This window comes from Pinus tabuliformis, chromosome Q (genome assembly GCF_031772625.1).
Source record: "Pinus tabuliformis cultivar Carrire ecotype Pingquan chromosome Q, CPIR1, whole genome shotgun sequence".
NCBI classification, from domain to species: domain Eukaryota; kingdom Viridiplantae; phylum Streptophyta; class Pinopsida; order Pinales; family Pinaceae; genus Pinus; species Pinus tabuliformis.
The window spans coordinates 1187594905-1187618346 of NC_142296.1; positions in this window are offsets into that span (position 1 = coordinate 1187594905).

Genomic DNA, 23442 nt, shown 5'->3' on the forward strand with positions numbered 1-23442 from the left:
CCATGTGATCAATGTAGTTAATCAATCCATCTCTAACCTCCCCACCCAAAGCTCCTGCCTCTAGAGCTTTATAATGATACCTTGGGTTCAAAAAATACCCAGCTGCATGTATAGGGCGATGGGGTTGATTGTTCCATCTTTCATCAATGATTGCCCTAATGGGTCCATACTTAGCCACTCTATCCTTGTATAATGTTTTTATTTTCTCCTTTGCTTGATCCATAGCCTCATAAATGAAGCCCATAGCCAATCTTTCCCCATCCACCAATCACAACACCTTAACTAGTGGCTCAGCAACCTTCACAACCTCTACTGCCTTTTTCCAAAATATTTCTTCATTAACTTTCTTTTTCAAATCTTTGCCATCCTATTTGTGATACCAATGGCTTTCATTCCATTCATCACTGGAAAACAACTTTTGCAAATTTCTATGTTGGGAAAGCATAGATTGCAATGTCAAAAAATGAGTTGCAAATATAGTGATGGCAGGCCTAATAATATCCTCGCCCTATGTGTTTCTTCATCAGGCTCAAAATCCATGAATGATTGTAGATACATTTTGTTATGCTTTTGGCATGCTCTATAGTGTTCTTGACCCAATCTAATTTGCCAATATCCTCAAGCATGAGGTCTATGCAATGTGCAGCACATGGGATCCAAAAGATGGTTTTGTGTTTTTCCTCTAACAGTTTACCAACAAGAACATACTTAGAGGCATTATCTGTGATGATTTGAACAAAATTAGCCACCCCCACCTCCTCAACAACCTCATCCAACAGCTGAAACAACAATTGTCCATCTTTCACCCTATCAGATGCATCAACTAATTTTAGAAACATGGTTCCCTATGGGCAAAAAGATAAGAAAGTTTATGATGGTACGGTTCCTTTGATCAGTCCATCCATCTAACATGATAGTACATATCATTTTTTCCCATGAGCTTTTGAAATCTTTCAAATACTCATCAATGGAGGAAATTTCTTTCACAAACAAGACCCTCTTAACTCATGCATAGTAGGGCCTTGGAAGCCCTTTCCAGCAACAAATATGGCATCAAACATAGGCTCATAATATGGTGAACATGAAGCATTGAAGGGGATATTAGCATCATACCACCATCTAGCTATGTAATCACAAGCAGTCTCCCTCAATAATTTCTTCCAATGGTCACCTAAAGTGGGTTGCATATGACTTCTACTAGCTTGAGAACCATGTGCATCTGATGGAGAGGAGGGTGTGACAATGAAATAACTTTTGATATTCATGTCACCCTTCTTTTTCTTTTTACCCTAACCCTTTTTTCTCGCATGGACTCCAAAGAGGGAGGAACATAGCAGAAGGGGTTGGATGCATTAGTACAAGGGATAGATGAAGAGCCCTCAAAATCAAAATGGGGGTTGGTAGCCATCATTTGTTGTATACTCCTCTTCCTCCCAATTTCAGCCTCTATTTCTTTTTGCCTAGCTTTTTCTTCCTGAAACTTCTCAAAGCTATTTAACAACTCCTTCCTAATCTCCCCAATTTGTACTGATGGTGCTTCACATGGAGTAATTTGGCCTCTAAGACCAACCAAGTGTTGTTTCAGCCTATGAATACCCCCCAGGACCCTCCTTAATTTTTCTATGACAAAATTTGCAATGTATTTAATTATCAACCATTTCAGCATATGCCCAAGCAGTATCTTTCACTCCAGGAGCCATTTTTTGACTTGGAAATAAAGGGAAAAAATCTGAAAATGAAAACAAAAGAAATAGCATTGCTTCAAAGTTCATTTCTTTTACAGCAAATACTCTTTTCAATTTCCAGATTTGCGCAAAAAAATAAATAAGCAAAAATAGATTTTAGATGTGAAAAAAAAATACCTCTAGGCACACACTGCACTCTTAATGTTGCTCCAACAAACCAACTTCTCAATGCTGCTCGAATGGCTGCCCAAGAAGCTCCTCACTGCTGCTCCAAAGCTTGCCCAAGACTCCTCACTGCTGCTCCAAAAACAAACTCCACAACTCTTCACAAACTCCTCACAAATTCTCACACAAATGCAATGAGATAGCTATGAGGAAATGGGAGGGATTGGGTAGCTTTTTTAGGGTTGGGAGAGGTAAATGGACCTCAAAATCACCCTAAAGCAAATCAGAATTGGTTGTGGGGTCCAATTTCCCCCCCAAAAGACCTCGTTGGTCGTGCGTGTACGTGGGTGACCGAGTCGGCCGAGTTATCTCGGGCTCGACCGAGTCAACCTATTTGTTAATGAGTCACCGGCTAGCCATTCCTTTTCATCCACCGAGCCAACCTGGCTAGGCCTTGGCTCGGTCTGGCTCAGCCGAGTCGAAGTCGGCTCGACCATTTCTGAAAACATTGCTTAGAGCAGAAACTTAGATATACACAGATGCAGAAGGGGGAGCGCATTGATCCGTTCCTCACGAAGCTTCAGGAGACCCGGGATGAGTTAGCAGTTGTGGGATCTACACCTCAAGGGTTCGAGTTGGTCAGACTAGCCCTCAATTTAGTCACAGATGAGTGGTAAGTCTTTGTCCAGAGTATCCTGGGCAGGGCGACTTTGCCGAATTGGGATGAGTGTTACACTAAAACATGTCACCATGGCTATTTACAGTCGGTATGGCTCAATCAACAATCATACTACCCTTTTGAGCAAGTCTTATGCCTCTGCTATTCATGTCAAAATCCAAGAAAGAGAGAAAGTCCTTATAAAATATGTTTATCTCTGGGTACGTAGGTTCTCTCAAGCCTTGCCTGCGGGTACGCACCTTTTGTTCACAAGGTCTGCGTCCAAGGACGCTCTGTATCTAAAGGGGCAGGTGCGTCCCTCTGAAAAGGTTAAAATGCGCGAGTTTCATCTTCAAAAACTTACTTGTGGTCACTTCTAGAGCTTTCTAGAAGGTTCTTGGATGAATATTGAGCGCCTCCAGATGGTTCATGCACTCCTATCAAAGAGGAACTTATCCCATCAATAAGGGAGTGATCCCATCCAAAGAGGGGACTATCCCATTGATGGTGGACCTGATTAACTTCTTCTTGAGTACTATAAAAAGAGGCATTGATCCAGAAGGAAGAAGGTTGAAAGCTATAGATTTCTAAGGGTAAATGCTGCAGGAATTAGGACTCCCATTTAGAAGTTTGTGAGGAGAGATTGTCACCCTTACTTGTTCTATTTGGGAGTGGGTGAGCTTTTTCAAAGTAGAGGAAGACTCTTGTGGACCCTGGAAGGAGCTTGCACAACACCAAGGCTCAGATTGTAATGGTTCCTTTTGATTACCTTTAATGCAAATTGGTCCATTCTTCTCAATAGCTTGTTGTTAATGGGTTATTTCATGTACTCCTTGGTCTATATGTTGAATATGCTTTGTTTTATGTTATAATCAGGTGCTATTTAATTGTTTGACTGTTGGTGATTGCAGGTTTTGGAGAACGGGAGGAGCTCATCCGGATCAACAAAGCTTGGACTTCTACAACAGCGTTTGGACAGAGGTAAGAACGAAACACTTGATGTCTCATATCATAATGTATGTTTAGAGAAGGATAGTTCCAGTTTGTTTTGTTTGTCATTAGAATGTCTTAGACTTCTAGGAAGGTTAGCTGTGTCCGCACCCTTGACTGATTCCGTGTGACAAATTGGCGACTCCGCTGGGGATAGTTTCCATTAATGAAAAGAGTTCTTTCTTTTGTTTGAACTTTGCTTTGAGAAAATTGCTTTATTTTTCTGGTTTTGGCTCTGTGATCTTGTCTCTGGGTGGGTTAGCTTAGGATTAGTTTGATTTTTGGTTTTCTTGAGTTTTTCAGTAGGACGCACCCTCTGAGTGCTGCACAGTGCGTCCCTGGACGCACTTTTGCTGTGTGCACAGAGCGGGCCCGCATCTGTGCTAACGGGTTGCCTGCGTCCCCTGCCAAAATTTAAGAAAATTCCATTTTTTGCCCTTTTTGCTCTTAGTTTTTGTTTTTTCTTAGTTTTTTCTGCCCAGATTCATCAGTCCCTTGTCCAGAATCTTCACCTGACCTGGTTTCATTAGTATTAAGTGTTTTAGTGGATTTCGTCGAAGTGTAAGCCCTAGGGTTTGATTTTGAGTAGGTCTTGTAGTGACTTTAGCGGTAGGAATTGTCAAAGCCTTAGATCTCTCTGGTTTTGACAACTTTCTAAGAAGTCAGACCTGTTCTAAAAGCCTACCTATAGAAGTAACTTACCATCAAGTTGTCTTTTGGGCCATTTTCGAAGTACTTGTTATTTGAGTTTTGGTTTGGCTAGTCTTTTGATTCTGCATTAGCTAGCCCTTGATTTGTTTTTGATCAAGTAAAACATCCTAGAATCGTCTTTATGAGCTTTTGCCTTGTTAGGTTTACTTAGAGTAATCTCTCTTTTGGTTTGCTTGTGAGTCAAAATTTTCATAGTTTTATAGCTTTTGAGATTGTTTTTTGTTAAAAGTAGGTTTACATGCTTTATTGAAAAAGAAAATACAAAAATATCTCCTTTGAAAAGTTTTGTTTCAAGTAGTTTTAAAAGTTTTTGAAAGAAAAAGAGCTTTTCGTGCAAGTAAAGAGTGGTTATGTTTGTGTGCTCAAAAAGAAAAAAAAGAATTGTTTCTTTGATTGTCTTTTCTAAAGAAGTTGTTTTCTCTAAAAATTGCATTCTCTCAACTCTTTTAGTTAAAGATTTTCATTGAAAAAGCAAAAGTAGTTTAGATCATCTTAGGTGCATCTTTATAGTGGTTGGATTCGAGTCTATACACCATTGGTTTCACTTCCATCACCTTGTGACTTTAAAGAACAACCTTAAAAGTAACGCTTAAAGTAAAATTGAACTAGTAACTTTTATTTTCTAGGGCTCTGAAGCACCAACATAGCTTAGGCTAGTGTCTTGGAATAGGTGAGTACTTAACTTTCCAAGGCAGTAAAACAAACAAGTAGTCGATCTTGTGATAGAATCAAATCCAATTGTTACATTTACACTCTGGGAAAGCTCCTCTTAAAGGAGAAGCACGAGCTCGTGTCCGAACCAGTGAGGGGATCATTCCCCCCTCGTTGGGAACGATGCCAGGCAGTACGTATTACAAACGGTAAACCTCGGATTAACCATTGTCGAGGAGCCAGGGGTCACTTATCGGTAAACCTTGGATTACTGTCAAGGAGCCGGTAAGGGGATTGAGCTTGCTACTCTGCCCTTGCGTGCTGTCGGAGTTTAGATTGTTCCCCCAGGTGTACTTGTGGCCGTTGGTAACCTTAGTGACCATAATCTCTAGGATTCTACCCAAGGTGACGATGGAGGGAAGGTCCCACTGTACCTGGAGCAGACGTCGGCTATACTCACTTGGATTTTCTGGGGGGTTCACTTCACTTCGAGACGGTTAAAGTGGAGGAACTTGGTCCAGTCTATTCATTAAGCAGGTTGTCGGCGTAACTGTTCCACCCGCCATTTCTGTACTGAATCCTGCGAGGTTGGACCTAATCACCAACTAGCGCTTTTGGTCCGGAAGATACTGTTTCTGTTTGGTTTGACGCCCTAGATTCTTTAGGCGTGTGATTCAACTTTGTTTGGTTCTTTAGAGGCTTTAGGTGGTTTGATTTGAAATTTTATTTTGTTTTCGTGTGTAGTAGTTAAAAGTTTTTAGCTGTGGCGGAATTACCGAGACAGTCCCGTAGAATTCGGGGCCAGTCTCCTGAAGTTGTTTCTGTGGCCGAATTGTTGAGAAGATCCCGTAGACTTAGGGGTGAACCTCCTCGAGACGACCCCAGTAATTTAGAAGGTTTAAAGGTCCTTGTAACTCCTCCTAGTGGCAGTAGAGTAGGTTCACCTGAAGAAGGAGAATCTTCCTTGGTAGTCCATCCAGATTACCAAAGTTTAGAGACAGGTTATAATCCCGAAGCTGTTACAGTTTCTGAACTTGTTGGTAGTTTTTCGTCTGCTAGCGATACAGGCGAAGAACCAGAAATATCCGAACCTGTTACTCCGACTCCTAGTGTTCCTGATTCACCGAGAATAGAAAGAATTATCACCGAAAATCTTCCTGTTGGTTTTATTGCTATAGAAGAACTTGTTCCAGAGGAAGAAATAGGCGTCTCTGATCCTGAAGATCAAATTACCCTTGATCTAAGGGAGCGTGAATCCATCTTTTACAGTCCTCCTAGAAGTACCACTTGGTACCTTTCGTTAACCAATTATTTAGACAACTTTGGGCTAGGTTTTTCTACACCTCGTACTCCTTTTCCACCTAGAGGAATTCATACTCCTGTAAATATGTCTGGTCAGTCATTTGTGTTTACACAAAGTCCTGAATCTTTTTTACATGGCGGTCCTTCTGTTCCTACTGGGTATCAATCTCTTTCTGGTACTTTTGCGGGAGCATCTCCTCAACCCATTGATCATGGGTTATTAGTTGGAAACAGTGGTAATGTACCATTGAGTGTAGGAGACATTTACATGATGTCAGGTTCAGTTCCCGTTACCCAACCTCAAGGTGGCCAATTACCGCCTGGGGGGCAACCTCAAGGTACTTCATTCGTGTCTGGGGGGCAACCTCAAGGTCAGTACGCTCCTATGGGGCAATACATACCTCAAGGTCAACCCCAGCCTCAATATGTACCCCAAAGTCAACCTCAGTATCAATATCAACCTCAAGGATGGCAACCTCAAGGATGGCAACCCCAAGGGTATCAACCCCAAGGGTATCAACCTCAAGGATACCAACCTCAAGGTCAAGGTCAACCCCAGTACCCGTATTTACCTCAAGGTTATCAACCTCAGGGTCAATACCCAGGTCAAAGTTATCAACCACCTCAAGGGCAATCATATGGGACTGCACCTTACAATTATCAACCCTATCCTCAATCCAGCTATGGATCTCAGTACCCTCAACCTGTTATGGGTCAATACCCTGGAATGTTAGTATGGGATCCGTCACAAGGTCAACAGATGTTGCAGCCAAGTATACAGTCGGTACCTCAAGCAGGACAACCTGTAGTTCCTGGTCCACCCCAGCAACCGCAACCTGTCCAGTCAAGTGTTCAGACCCCTATAGCTTCGGTAGTTACTCAGCCGCCAATTGCACCTAGTACTCCATCTCAAACGGCTGCAGCAACTACCGCCACATCTACCATACTTACTTTTGGAGTATCGACGGCTCCGGTTTCTACTGTCCCTGTAACCACTCCTCAGACATCTGTACCGTTGTCTGGATCTACGATTCAAACCACAGTCCAGATGCCTGTAGGCCAACCTGGTATAAGTACGGTTGTTACTACTCAACCTTAATTTGTTCAACCTCCGTACCAGGGACAGTATCAACCTGGGCAAGCTGTCCAACAACCGGTTTACCAGTATCAACCGTATCCTGGGTACACTTATCAACAACCTCAGCAACCCCAGTACGGTCCGGTTAATCCTGGTTTTCCAGGAGGATATAATATCCCAAATGCGACTCCTGTTCCTAGTTATCCTGGATATCCTCCTCCTGGGGCCGGTATTGTGACCCAGAGTTTTAGAGATCCTAACCGGCAGTTACCGTTTATCGCAACTTTGGATTTACCAGACTTGACACGCCTAACGAACGATCCAATTCAATATCTTCCGTTCTGACCGTCAATGCCAAATAAGTTGCCCAGCGATATACCCAAGTTCGAAGGTAAGTCTGGAGAGGATCCGTCCAATCACGTGATGACTTACCACCTCTGGTGTGCTTCAAATTCCATCTCGGATGATTCGATCCGTTTACGTCTTTTTCAGCGTACACTCATTGGTCTCGCGGCCAAGTGGTACATTGAGTTACCACGGGCCTCTTTTTACAATTTTAGCCAGTTAGCTACTTCGTTCTTAACTCATTTTCAGTTACCAGTCAGATACGATAACGGTACAGAGTTATTAACTTCACTAAAACAATCAACCTCCACGTATATTTCAGATCACATTCATGAGTGGAGACGTCGAAGAAGGCTAGTGAAAGTTTTTATCCCGGACCAAATCTTAGCTGAATGGTTTGTTAAATCATTATTACCAAGAATTACTGAAGATGTAGCCAAGGCCAGAGTAGTTACTGAGGAGCAAGTCATTGCTCAGGCAGAATACCTTGACTTAGTTTACACGCAGTCGGGTACATTACACGAGAAGATTCCGGATCTTCCAAAGTCGAACCAAATCGCTGCTGCTCCTTCGGGATCTCATGCCGCTGATGGTATGATTGGTATCGTGAATACAAAGAGCAAGAAGAAGTCTTCCAAGGCTTCAACTACTCCTATTATCACTTTGCCCGATTCCCCGACAGGAGAGTCTTCTCCTGAACTTACCGCCGATATTCACGCTGTAGAGTCATCTACGGCCAAATCAAAAAACGGTGGGAAGAAGAAAGGAAAGAAGAAGGCTAAAGTAGACAAGGCTCCAAAGGAGAAAACTGAAAAGTCGGAAACCAATGACGAAAAGCCCAAACCTCGATATCCTTGTCTCATTTGTGAAGAGGATCATTTTACGAGAGACTGCCGTCATCGGGCCGAGGTAGTGAAAATAGTCAAAGGTTCTCCCACTCCTGCTGTGTTAAAAAATCCATTTCCGGAGCAGGAGAATAAGATGATAGGTTCTTCCTCGAATGCCAGTGAAGAACCCATTTTGATGATGTCTCATGTGAGGATTGCGACTCGATCGCAAGATTATGGTAGTAAGAATCCTGTTGATGGCAAGGAAGCAGAATCTTCTCACTCTAACCCATCAACCTCAGCTCCCGGTTCCGATCCACTACAGATCGAAAAACCTAACCCAGACTTAGTAATTAAACCACCCGCCAAGGGTGTACTTCGAAGGTCTGCTTTCAATCCACATGCGAGAGCGGCCCAGAATTACAACATTGTTGAGGACTTAGCTGTTTCACCCTCAGCAATGTCGGCGTTAGAAGTGCTGCAATCATGTCCAGCACAACGAAAATTGCTTTTGTCGGCTATAGGAGCTGTTGACGTTCAGGATCTGAATCTAATGATCTTCGATTTAGAAAATAGTACACCACGACTCCCCCATCAAATGGCTTTCCAAATTCCAGTGATAGTCAAAAACAGGCCTATTCATCGCATTGTGATTGATGAGGGAGCTTCTACGTGTATTATGTCCATTCAATGTTGGAGATCCCTTGGTTCTCCTTCGTTGAACCAATCCCCCACCATCCTTAAGGCCTTTGATGGCCGTGGGTTCCGTCCGTTTGGTATTTTACAAGAATTGCCTATAGGGGTAGAAGGTAAAACCGTTAGTCTGGATGTGGAAGTGGTTGATGCCCCTCTAGACTACAACCTTCTTTTGGGTCGAAGTTGGTCATATGCTATGACAGCGGTCGTTTCATCGGTCTTCAGAGTAATTAAATTTCCACACAACGGTAAGATCGTGACTATTGATTAGTTGACATACTTTTCATCCGACCCAGCCTCTTCAGAGAGTATCCAGCATGTCGGTAAGACGACAATCCCTTATAGGGACGTTGGTGTAGGTTTAGTTAAGGATTCCGGTTTACTGGGAACTTTTCCTCTCCCTCCACTCAGCGTAGAACCTTCGTTTGCAACAATTCATATGATCACGTCAGAAAACATTATTTACGATGATCCTTGGTATGTTCCATCTGACTCTGAGTTAGACTCATTCGGTGATGTTATGCCGTTGAGTCCGTATGAAATTGCTTATGAAGCTCTTATGTCTTTTACCGACTTTCATTCAACCGAAGTCGACCAAATGAATGTGGTCAGTGAAGAGTCACTTTTCACCTCAACCTTAGAACGGATAGCGTTTCCTGAAGTCGTGTCATCTGACGAACAACTTCGCGAAATCCTAAGTGTAGACGATCTACCATGGGAGGATCTCCATCACAGATCTTCGTTTTTACCTAAGGATGATGCATTTGAGAATGATTTTTCATCTATCTTTACCGCTGAATATGTCAAAGACGCTCAGGATCCAACGAAACATTCTGATTCCGAGTTGAATTTAGGGAATATTTCTCGTACCATTCCCATTGATATTTCAGTGAAACCCGGAATTGAGGAGAACATTCATATAGGTGCCTCATGTACAGAAGAAGAAATCCAAACTTACAAGGCCCTATTCCAAGAATTCCGCGATGTGTTTGCATGGTCTTACGAGGAAATGCCGGGAATCGATCCTGCCATTGTTGTTCATGAAATCAAAACCTACCCAGATGCTAAACCCATTCGGCAATGGTTGCGTCAGATTCACCCTCGAAAAGCGGCTGCGATTAAAGCAGAAGTCGAAAAGCTGTTGAAAGCAGGTTTCATTTATCCGATCCCGTTAACAGATTGGGTATCGAATATTGTTCCCGTCAATAAGAAACAAGGAACAATAAGAATCTGTATCGACTATAGGGATATCAATCGAGCTTGTCCAAAAGACAACTATCCTACGCCTTATATCGATCAAATTATTGATGATTGTGCCGGAAGTGAAATGTTTTCCTTCATGGATGGTTTTTCGGGCTATAATCAAATCAATATTCTACCTGCCAACCAACCAAAAACGGCATTCATTTGTCCATGGGGAACGTTTGCTTATTGCAAATTACCTTTTGGGCTTAAGAATGCCGGAGCAACTTTTCAACGGGCAATGTCTTACGCATTTCACGACATCAAGCACATTGTGCAACCGTATCTTGATGATTTGCCTGCTCATTCTTTACGACGAGCTGATCACCTTGACCACCTACGAGCAATCTTTATGAGGTGTAGGCATTATCGAATTCGGTTGAATCCCCACAAGTGTGTTTTTTGTATAGAAACAGGTCGATCCCTCGAAAGTCGAAGCGATCATCAAATTGCCTCCTCCTTCGAGTTTGCGCCAACTCCAAAGTTTGCAAGGGAAAGCGAATTTTTTACGTCGATTCATCCCAAACTACGCCGAGGTCACTAAAGGTTTTACACGGTTGTTGAAACAGAACGTTCAATTCTTTTGGGACGAGATTGCCCAACAATCTTTTGATGCACTTAAACACGCGTTGACCCATGCACCGTTATTGCATCCTCCCAACTACAACCAGGACTACTTCTTATACCTCGCAGCTTCACATTCCACCATTGGGATGGTGTTAGTTCAAGAAGATGAATTCGGAGCTGAACATGTGATATATTATCTTAGTCAAACCTTAAATCCCACTGAGTTAAAATATTCACATGTGGAGAAATTGGCCCTGGCAGCCGTTCAAGCTGTCCAGCGTTTTCGTCACTACATTCTTCTCCGTAAAACTACAGTCATTTCAGATTGCAACCCTATGATTTACATTTTGACAAAACAATTGCTAGGGGGCAAGTACTCTAAATGGATCGTTATCCTGCAAGAGTTCGACTTGGAGTTCGAGAAGTCCAAGTCTAAGAAATCTTTAGTTTTTGCGGAATTGATGTGTGATTTCCCGCATACTGACACAGAGACTGTGGCAGAAGAGTCCATTGCGGACGAATCTTTGTTTCTTATCAGTACTTTAGATCCGTGGTTCGGGGATATAATCATCTATCTCCAAACCCAAACCTTTCGGCCTGAAGCTTCCAAAGAGGAACGGCGGAAAATTAGGTTTCAATCCCAGCAATATAAAATTATTGGAGATACACTTTATCGCCGAGGGGCAGACTTAGTTTTTCGACGTTGTATAACTCACGAAGAGGCTGAGAGAGTTTTGAATGATTGTCACTCTGGAGCATGTGGCGGTCATATGTCTGGGTATGCCACAGCTCAGAAGGTGTTGCGCGCTGGTTACTTCTGGCCATCTATGTTTAAAGATTGTATCATTGCAGTCCGGAAGTGCCACAACTGCCAAGTGTTTGATCGAAAGATGCGCGCACCACCTGCTCCTCTCCACCCTATAATTGCCGTTGGTCCATTCGCCAAATGGGATATCGACTTTATTACTTGTAACCCTCACTCGGCCGGGGGGCATGCGTATATCATCCTCGCGGTTGATTATTTCACTAAATGGGCCGAGGCGATGCCTACAATGAGACATGGGCAGCTCTCAAGCAAGAGGCGCTGAGGAGAGACTTGGTCAAGTGTAAACTTGACGGAAGCAACAGTAGTGGGTCAAAGCCCAAGGAGGAGGAAGAGAATGCAGCCCTTGCATCCAAGGGGCAGCAAGAGCAGCCAAGGTGGAAGAAGGATTTCTCGAAGATCAAATGTTTCAGGTGTGGTGAAATGGGTCACTACGCAACACAATGACCTCTCTGGATGAAGAACAAAGATGAGAAGCATGATCCAAAGGCTACACCTGCGAAGATCGAGGAGGATTTCGCCATGACAGTCGAGATACGTCCAAGAGGGAGGTCGGCTGACTTGGAGCTGTAGTTCAAAAGAGCTACAGATGGGTAGGATCCTTGAGGGGCCCACCTCTTGGATCAATTCCTTGCTATGGGAGCCCAAATCAGAAGTAACAAGATGGACCAGTGTTAGTCGGTGCAGAGGAGCGTTGGAGCGACGGATGTAGTGGCTAGAACGCCAAGTCTGAGCAGTGTAGTGCAGAGTTACAGTAGTGCAGGGAGGCATAGTGCAGTAGCAGCAGCAGCACAGTGGCTTCAGAGGGATAGCGTGGGACTAGCAGCAATCAAATCTTCAGCATCGAGATGCATCTATGTTGAACACTTGTTTAGTAATTTGGGATGTTTTTCCATTGTTGATGTAGTAGCAGCAGCAGTTTGTAGTGCAGGGGCAGTTGGCAGTGGTAGTGCCAGCAACAACACGGATGCAAAAATTTAGAGGGAGTTGTAGTACGGATGCAGTGTTGACAGTGGCAGTGTTAGCAGCAGTACAGTTGCAGCAGCAACGCAATAGTTGGTGGACAGCATGTCAGACATCAGCAACGCAGAGGACGATGTTATGAAGTCAGTGTGATGCTTCAGTGGGAGGCATTGCTAGAGCACATTCCTCGCTAAGAGGGAGTGTTGATTTCTGGTAGCATCGGATGTGCTCTAAGTCTCAAATTTTGCAGGGAGGCTTGGCCACATGTATTCCAAAGAACCCAGAGAGCATTTTGGGAAATTCCACCCAGAGACAGTTTTATTAAAATAATTAATTATTTTTAATGAGACACTAAGTCTAAACTTAGGAAATTAAAATAATTAATGGGTATTAATCTAACTGTGGGAGTAACTTCTAGAAGAAGACGAGGATCAAGCAAAAATGATCTTAGCCATTGATTAGCTTCTAATTTGGGCTGTTGAATGTCAACGAGGAGATTATTTAAGGAGGCTTGAGGGTCATTTGGAAGACACGCAGAGAGTTGATCAGTCAAATCGAATTGTTGAAGCTAGAGGCAGCGCAGTGATTTGTAGTGATCGCGAAGAGAGGGGCAGAGGAAGTTTTGGCTGGAGGATCTTCTTCAGTGCCAAAAATACTCAGCAGAGAGGCAGAGAGACACACAGAGGAGGTAGCACAGAGGCCAGAGAAGGTGACGCAGAGCCAAGAAGGGCTCACGCATGCCCCATGCAGAGCAGTGATCTATCTTGATCATTATTTAGCATATAGTTAGCATTCTTTCTCAAGTGACTTTTTCTGAAAGTCGCCTACATCTTCGGCTTGTTCTATTGTTCGTGGGTTAATTTCTTTCTTGTGCTTGGTGATTCTCTCTCTGGTTCAATAATCAACGTCGTCACTAATGTTTTGGGTCTACATGGCTATTATTCCAGATTTCTCTCTCCAATGCACTTGTGTTAGGGCATCCTTGTCTCTAAGGAATGTCTTGCCCTACTGCTCTTATTTTCTCGATTTATTACAGGTTTTAGGGTTCACTAACGGCTCCATTCCATCCTCCTTCTCTCTCTATTATGGATCTTAACATTATCTTTCCCCTCTTACCTAAAGCGCCTAGGAAATATTGAACAATTTAGTTTAGTTTGTAGCCAAACAACTTTATTTAATTAAAAAGCCGTCCTACTTGTAAAAACTGCCCATTTTGGCATTTGGTAGCAATCAAGGCATTATAATAAGATATACTTTATGGTTGTCCCCTACCAATCATCTCTTCAAAAATCCACGTGGAAACCCCAAAGAGACTCTCGATAAAGAAAAGGTAGTAAATTGTGCAATGCAGCCTTGTCGTTGGATTTTCCATTTTATTTGATGTATCAAGTAATTTTTCCTTAGTGTTCTTACTAGGACTGTGAAGCATAAAATAGAGTGCCTTATCTATTAAAGAATGCCCTCTTATGTCATTTCTTCCATCAAGGAACTCAGTGCTTGAGTGTCCCCATTACCCCACTCTACATTGATCATCTTGTTATAGATAACAGATCCATGACTATACCCTAGTTGGTATTTTCTCCATATGAAAAACCTTAAAGGTGAGTCTAGACTCTACATGGTCCTATTACTGCTTATATAAGCAGGGTTTCCAAAAATCCTTGCAACCTACTAAAACTAGCACACATGAGATAATAGCCCACTGTCACCACAGCCCAAATCCCCACTTTTCTAAACATGTTGAAGAAAGTGTAACTAGGTTTCGTCTTCATAAATGTAATTTTGATCCTTGTACTTGTAAAAGAAAAGAAATATTATTTTTGTAAAATTATAAAATGAGTTTCTTGCTCATTACATAGGTCTAGCACACGGGGGGATCGACAGAGCGATGGAAACGAATAGGGTTTGCGTCTGCAGAGTTATGGTAGCTGCTGTTTCGGTCCAAAAGCCAGCCGCAGGAGCCGAAGGCGATTCAGGGACTGGGATAACAGAGAACGCTGTTGGAAGACTGCCTCTATCGCGATCGCCTACAGTGAAATGGTCTGTCTTGCACAGTCAACCGCCTCAAATCAATCCAGATCTGCACGACTACGTATCTGTGGGGGCTGCAGTCAAAAGGAATCAAGTGATTCTGGATCGGGTACGCGATAAAAGATTTCAGCGAGACTGTGAGACGAGGGTAACATCGGAAGCCCTTTCCTCTGCGTGGATATATAAGGAGGGCTTTCTTCTGCGAAAGAACGAGACCCTGAACTGTGCATACGAACAAAGAAGATCTTGCGACGTATGGGGTTTAGAGGAAAGGCCCTGTCAAATCAAGAATGCTCAGAGAAACGGCAGGGGGGGACTGCTCGAAGCAGATCCGCTCTTTCTTTCACCGCATGGACCCAGATACTGCAGTACTGACTTCGATCTACTCGATCAAGCCCTTACCCGAGTATAGTTTATCCCCAGGCCACAGATCGAGGGAAAAAATCACAGATCAAGTAGAGTTTCTGCAGATCCGGGCATGCACAAGGAGGAACAGACAAAAACCTGGCCAGATCTGGAGTATAGCTCGCAACCAGAGCAGGTAAAAACAAATTGCTTTCAGATTCTGATAAAACCCCCTCAGGGGAAATCTCGTCTAGTGTGGGTTCATGCAGGAATTACCTCCATGCAGCTGAAATATCAAATATGGGCAGAAATGGGATACCCTGTTCAGATCCAGCATCTGGTCAGTGGTAGGCGGTCTCTCCAGGATTGCAGATCGATGGGAAGCTACGAGATCGGACCAGGATCGATCATTAACTTAAATCTCAGACTAAGAGGAGGGGCTCTACCTCAGGGACAGACAAGTTCCTCGGGGGGAGATAAGGGGAAAAAAGCTGCAGCCCAGCATCAACCAAAGGGATCATACAAAAACATCTTACAGGGCAGTAGGAATGCAGGTTTCTCTCCAGATCAAGGTGGACACATGCCTAGGCCATACATAGTAGATCAGTCAGAGCAAACCCCAGCATTAAACCTAGACTCTTCAGGGCTTGATGACTTTGTCAAGTCCTATGAAACGGAAGCCCTAATCTGCCGTTTCAACAGTTTTTGGCCTAAACCTATGGATCTGTTCCATTGGATCTTCAAAAACTGGACCATGGAATGTGACATTCATTTATGTGCAAAGGGTTTCTTCATAGTAAGATTTACATCCAAGGAGGTCAGAGATACAGTCATCAGTAACGGACCATGGTTCTGGGGAACATCGGGGCTGTTTGTGACCCCATGGTTCCCAGATTTCGACCCAAATAAAATGACTGTAACCAAAATTCCAGTTTGGGTTAGACTACACAATCTCCCTTTGCATTTTTGGGATGAACGAGTGCTGGAAGGTATTGGGAACAGCATAGGGAAATACATCAAAACAGACCTGGAAAGGATCGATGAAAGGATCTACACCTTCGCACAAATCTGTGTGGAAGTAGATTTAAGTAAAGGGCTGCCGGAAAGTATAAGGTTGATATACAAACAACAGAACTGGTTACAGGTACTAGATTATGAAAACACGGCGTTCAGATGTAGGATCTGTAGGCAGACAGGACACTTACAAAGCTCATGCCCAGAAGCCAAGAATAAAAAGAAGCAGCAAGGGAAGCAGAGGAAAGGATGGCACTTTCCTCCTCCAGATTCAGATGACGAAGAATCAGAAGCAGCAGAGGAAGAAATCCCAGCAGAGAAAACCGAGGTAGCTCAAGAAATGGAGAATCAGAAAGAACCCTCATCGGACAACAAGGCAGTGGAGACAAGTATGCAACCGAGTACGGAAAGCATAAAACGGCACCACCACTCAGATACGTCAGATTCAGACAAAGAACCCAGCCCACAGAATACAGAGACACAGTTAGTCATTGCTTCGATCGAGCCATCTCAAGGAGAGTGGCGAAAGGTCGAAAAGAAAAAGGGGCGAAAAACTTGATGCGTGAGTTTTACTCACTGCCGAATTTCAGTTTTTGCCTCTTTTCTCTCTCCTCTCTTCTCTATTCTTATTCTTTGTACACGTTAGTTCTCTAACGTTGCGTGGGGTGCGAAATCACTCGGGCCCTCGCGGCCGCATACGGAATGCTTCAATGCATCTGCTAGTGTAACTTTTCGTTATCTTTTTAATAAAAAGTTACCGATTTTTTTCCTTGGAAAAAAAAAAGGTCTAGCACACGTTGAAGTGCTATAGGAAAGTCAAAGAGCTCTTCTTGAGCATATATGTAATGTATATGAGTCAACCTAGAGTCTAGATCAGCCCTCCAAGACAAGCACAATCCTCTTGAAGAAGCCAGCAAGCTAAACAATGTAAAACACGGTCATGTCGGCTTGCAAATGAATATAAATGTCAAGTCGACTCACATATGGAGACACAACCTTTCGGTGGACATGTTGGCTCATATTTGGGAGACTAACAACTATATATACGCAGCGAGAGTCACCACAGTTGGATAGAATTTCAGACAAGTGTCTGCAACTTCGGATCATGACAGAACCTCGACATACCTCTGAAATCTCGGTGACAACTATAGTAATCTCCTCGCATACTTCTCTGTAGTCTCGGCCTAGTTCAAGGTTACAAGAATCTCGGATGAAGGAACTATATTGTGTTTCGAATTAGGATAGGGGTCATGTCTCAGCAGTCTCGGCATAATGATAATAAGAAGAAGCTCGGAGATCCCACAGTGATGCATTCTTGGCATACTAGACACAGTCCTAATTTCAGTAAGGTGGTAATCATATATCTTGGTACAGCTCTCATACAGTATAGAGACCTCGTTGACATGAAGATGATCTCAGTGAGAGTGCAACAAGGATATAAGTGAAGGAGCAGCTATGGTGCAACAATGATGATCTCATTATTATGGTAAAGTCCTCCATAAATATGTTGCAGCAATCTCAGTGATGACCTTGATAGTGCAGCAGTAGTGAAGACCTCGGTAAAGCAGTAATGATGATGATGATCTCAGCAGTAAGAAGAGGATTGGTGTCTTAGTCTTGGAGTGGCCTAGTAGGTCAAGGGTCATGGTCTTGGTATTCGTCAATTGGAATCTCTATAAGAAGAATTTTGTGTGGGTTTTCCTCTCCAAGAGGGAGAGGTTTTGGCCCTGGCAGAAAGCCAACATCGTGTGTTCTTGTCTCTTTGTTTTTGTTAGCTATTTGATGAACTAAGGAGACACACTCTAATAATAATAACAAGTGAAGATTGTGCTAAGAAGTAAAGTTAAATACATCACAAATAGTTATCGTGCAAGAAGAATTTCATTAGTTCTAACTGCCCTAGATTCTTCAACATGGTATTGGAGATAAGGTGCTGAAATCAAAGGAAGGGCAGCAAAAAGAGACATACAAGGATCAGTCTTCAAGAAGGGAATCAAAGCAAGGTTGAAGAGCTTTGTCAAGATTGAAGGATTAGTCTACAACAGTAGTCTACAATAGCAATCAAGAATCAGTCTACAACAGCAAGAACATTTGTCTCCACAGTCATCATCAAAAGGCCACCAAGACCCTCATCAAGTTGTATACAAATCAAGGTAACTCAAAGGACCTCAAAACAAAGATCACATCATCTTGGAACAGGTTGAAATCCTAGAAGCAGTCCTGATCTACACTACAAAAGAAGGCAAATCATATTGAAGGCAAGAAGGCACTGTCATCTCCAAGGTTATAAAATCAAGCAAGGATCATCTCCTTGCCCTAGAAGAAGATCATCCAAGGTAGCAGCAAATCATCCTCATCAAACAAAGAAACCTTTTCTATTGAGGAAAGACTCCCTCATTCAAAAGAAGGTCATTCAAGAAGAAGTACTAATACATCTTCTTCAACCATCATCAAAGAAATCAAGGTGAAGATTTCATCTTCACAATCAAGTAAGTATCTTTTCATTCTATAATCAAGTTTGGTAAAATGACTTCATGATTGCAAGGACATCTATAGGTTGGATGGGTCATCAAGATTCCTTGCATGAAGAAGGAGGCTAGACATAGTCATCTAAGTAGTTGAAGTCATTGAACACATCAAAAGGTCTCCTCTGAATTCATGGAAATGGATACTTACGAAAGATCCCCTCATATAGCAACATTGGAGACATCAAAGAGATGTATATGATAAACTCATTCTCTGAAGGTGCAATGAAGAAGGTCACATGAAATCTGATCTACATGAAAGTAAAGGTATCTTCATAAGGTCTCATCTACAAGATCTAGGAAGGGAGATAACCATCACTGATCTATAATGCACTAACAGATAATCAAGGTAACAAATATCCATGGGATAAGAAAGTTACCTCATTTGACAACTTATGGTCTCTATGCTAAATAGAGAAAGACAAGTTCATGGTAAAAGTATTGAAGGTTAAACGATTAAATCATGTGCAGAAAGGAAAGGGAAGTTTTGTCCTCAAACAAGACAGGATAGTATAGCTAAGATTCAATGCTATGGAAAGATTATAGAAAGAAGCTCATATCACCGGAAAGATGGAGGAAGTTGAAGAAATGGGCCAAAGAAAGAGGGAATAACAGACCTCTACTATGATTGAGATGGTATCCCCTACAAAAGGGTCCTATCATAAGCTTTGTTATAACATATGACAATGTTAATAAGATGCATCATGACATCATAGAAGCATTAGAAACAAGATCTTGTGACATCACCATGGGAATCATGAAGGAAAAAATCCATGACAATCAAACATGAAGAATATAGCTCTTGGGAACCTCATTAGACATTAAAGGAAAGGAAGAAGTCATCTAGGACAAGGCTCATCATACATCAAAAGGAAACATCTGCCATATGGGGATATACAAGATCCTCAAGATTCTCTGATGGAATCCTCATCGGAGGGTTCACTAATCTAGAGAGGAAGCAAGTGTTTCATCAGGAAATCCAACTTATGGAATTCATGAGATGATGGTATGATGACATGAGAAATGAAGCAGATCAAGGGATTGAAGATCTTTTCAATCAAGGAAGCTGCTGGAAGAAGCCTAGATGACCTAAAGATAAAATGAGATATGTATGCTTGTATTTAATATTATAAAGTCATGTAGTATGGTTGCAGGTAACATGGATCACTATTTCTATCTTGAGAAGCATGATCAAGAGAAAAATGATCTCCTCTTCTGAAAGGATGCAGGAAGGCATAAATCACACTAGATGAAATCAACATAAGATGTCCTCATATGAAGTATGAGGTGGTTGACTACAATTAAGAAACTCTAATTGAAAGCTCTTGGGAATGCAATGTGTGAGGAAGGAAGAGATCGTGAGATATGCAACCATGATGAAGGCAATCAACATCCAAAAGACCAAGAAGATTTGACTAGGAAATCTCCCGGAAAGATATGAAGACTCTAATGGAAGTCTGAAAAAGATGAAGACCCTTGACAATGGATATTTTTGGGAGATGTGTCAACATGTATGCAAGATTCTGATACCTACAAAAAGATGTCATGATGAAGAGCCATCTCATAAGGTACTATTTGATTTAATGTTATGTTTTGATTTCTTGAATAATATCTGGATGAGTTCATGCAGGGCTACTGGAACAAGAGTTGTAAGTACAAGTACAACTAGCATTCATGTGGTGGATGGAAATTCCTGAAAGAAACATGATGAGGAAGAAGTAGCCATATGATGAAGGTTCCAGATATGTATCAAGAAGGCCACTTTCCATGAAGAAAGGAATGACATGACAAACCAAGAAGGAAAGTGATGGATGGCTAATGCCCTACAAGGAAGAAGCTCGACTGAATTTCATGACATCAAGGAAAGAAATTGATCAAGCAGTTGAAGGACCCACGAAGAAGAAGTTGTTGATGAAAAGGAGAGTCCCTAGTTAAGAGGGAGCTCTGACAAGTCCCTAATTGAGAGGGAGCTTGGGCAAGTTCCTGGTCAGAGGGAACTTGGGTACATTCCTTTACAAGAATGGGCATATCTTCCCTAGTTAAGAGGAAGAGATAGACACAACATTTTTGTCTTCATCTGGAAAGAACGAATGGGAGGATTGGGTTAACATTTGGCATCCAATGCTCTTTGAGGATTTGTAGAGCATCCAAGACAAGAGTAGGTAAGAGGACCGATATTCTTTGAGGGCTGGGAACCCAAGATAAGAATAGTCCTAAAAGGTCATACTCAGTGAACACCCGGGTGGGTATGTACCTTGAGAGACAATGATGAAGGTGTCTATAGTCATTGGTCTCGCCAACATTGTGCTCTAATCTGATGAGAGATAGAGCTGCTAGTCAAGGCCTTGCTATGGAAACAATGTTGGTTATTATGATGTTATACAGATGGGTTACCAATCTGATTCTTCTTATGAGAAATTCTTCAGATTGAGAATGACCAAGTACCATTATGAATACCTCCCTAGTTAAGAGGGAATGTTGAAGAAAGTGTAACTAGGTTCGGTTTTCATAAATGTAATTTTGATTTTTGTACTTGTAAAAGAAAAGAAATATTAGTTTTGTAAAATTATAAAATGAGTTTCTTGCTCATTACATAGGTCCAGCACATGTTGAAGTGCAATAGGAAAGTCAAAGAGTCAAAGAGCTCTTCTTGAGCATATATGTAATGTATATGAGTCAACCTAGACTCTAGATCAGCCCTACAAGACAAGAACATGTTGATTTTTTCTGTAGCATTGGATGTGCTCTAGCTCCAAAATTTTGTGGAGGGGCTACAACACATGAGATCTCCAAGACCCAGAAATCATTTGGAGAAATTCCACCCGGATTATGTTTTATTAAAATAATTAATATTTTATTGGGGTTCCTAAGTCTAAACTTAGGAAAATTAAAATATTAATAAAAAATGGGTGAGAAGCTTCTAAGAGACGAGGATCAAGTCTAATTTAATCTTAGTTGTTGATACGAGACTTAATCTCGGTCGTCGATTTCTCAATAGGAAAAGTATAAAGGAAAGCTTGAGGTCAATTGGAGAGGACACACAGAGAGATTGAGGAAATCGATTTTCTAAGGTGAGAAGTTATCAGGAGAGAAATCGATTGGGGAGATCTTACAGCTGTGGGGCAGTGATAGTTCAGGAATACATATAGAGAGGCGAAGAGAAACTTGTGGAGGTAGCGCAATAGCCAAGAGAGCTGACGTTGGGCCAGTCTGGGCCCACACAGCCTTGATGCAGAGCCAGAAGGGCCAGCACAGAGGGAGGAAGTTGCCTTCCACGCAAAGTGTTGTAACTGCCGGAAACTGCCCGAATAGCCGGGGAAAGTTAACACAGTGGGCAGAAGAGCTGAAGCAGAGCCTCGAAGAGCTCCATGCGGGCCCACACAATTACTACAAAGGGGTAGCATAGTTGTAGCCAGGGCTAGCCAATTTTGTTGTCGGATCATACAAATTCTGCGAGGTGAAGTGAGGTAAAAATCACTCAGGTTCTCGCCATTCTATTTCTCTGTCACTGGTTTGTCGGGAGGGCAACCAACATTTATATTCAAAACTTCTGCTTAATAATAGAAAACCCTCAGAGTTGTTGCACCAGTTTTCCCGCATTGGTTTTTTCCAGGGACGTTTTGTCCAAAATAAGTGTCCTTTGCATGGTTGTCTCACTTATTTTTCAGTACTTGATCTATATAGTGGTGTACGTTACAGTGTATTTACATTAATATTTTCTGAAAATAACTTGTTAACCGAACAATACAAGTAGGTAATGTAAATCAGTTTTCTGCAGTAAGATTTATGGTTAATTAGATTCAGAAATTTTCACATGGTATCAAAGCGATTCTAGATCAAGGAGGACTGAAGCCATCAATGAAAAGACAAAGGAGAATTAGTGCTAAAGACAACTGTCCCGAGAGAGCGCAGTTTTTAGCCGAGAGACTAGAGGAGGGGTGATGCAGTCACCAAGGGAGGCTCATGCAAAGCCTATGTCAACCTATTTGTGCGGCGTTGTAGCTGCAAAGGGCAACGCAGTGATTGCTGGGCCAGCGCAGAGACTGTTGAGTCTTGGTTTTCCAGTTGTTGGGGCTAGAAGTGCAGCAAAGATTTCATCTGGAGTTTTTGGTGGGGTGTTGATTCTGTTGGTGCAGAACAGTACCTAGTGGGGTAGAAGCAAAGTAGAGGGAATCAGTTCCTCTGAAGATTTCTTGCCAAGAAATCTAGATCCAGTGCTGAGTAGCAGCAAAGAGAGATCAGAGGGGTGGTTCGACAGTTGTTGGCAGAAGGATTTCCATGAAGGAAATCGAATTTCAGAGGGAGCTTGTTCCTTAGAGGATTTCTAGCTGCAAAGAAATCTAGATCCGAGTTTTTCTGGGGCAGAAGCGAAAGAGGGAGAAGAGAACCTGTTCGACAGTCATTTGAGCAGAGATGGCAGTTAATGGACTAAGGGATCAGGACAGATTGGATGGAGCATCCAACTTTGTCATCTGGAAGGCTAGGACCCTAGCAGTTTTGGACAAAAATCGCATCAAGGATTATGCCTTGAAGACGGTTGTTGTTCTGGTTGATGTTGATCCTCTCAAGAAGTACGAGGAGGCTCAGGCAAAGCGAAGTGCATGATCTTGGACGGGGTCAAGGATCATGTGATTCCACATATTGCTAAGAAGAACACAATAAGCGAAATGTGGGAGGCCTTGACCACTTTGTACAAGGGAACTTCCGTTCAACGAAAGATGTTGCTTAAGAGTCAGCTGAGACAGTATCAGATGCAGAAGGGAGAAGAAATCGATCCCTTCCTTCTCAAGTTGCAAGGGATCCGAGTCCAGCTAACATCCGTAG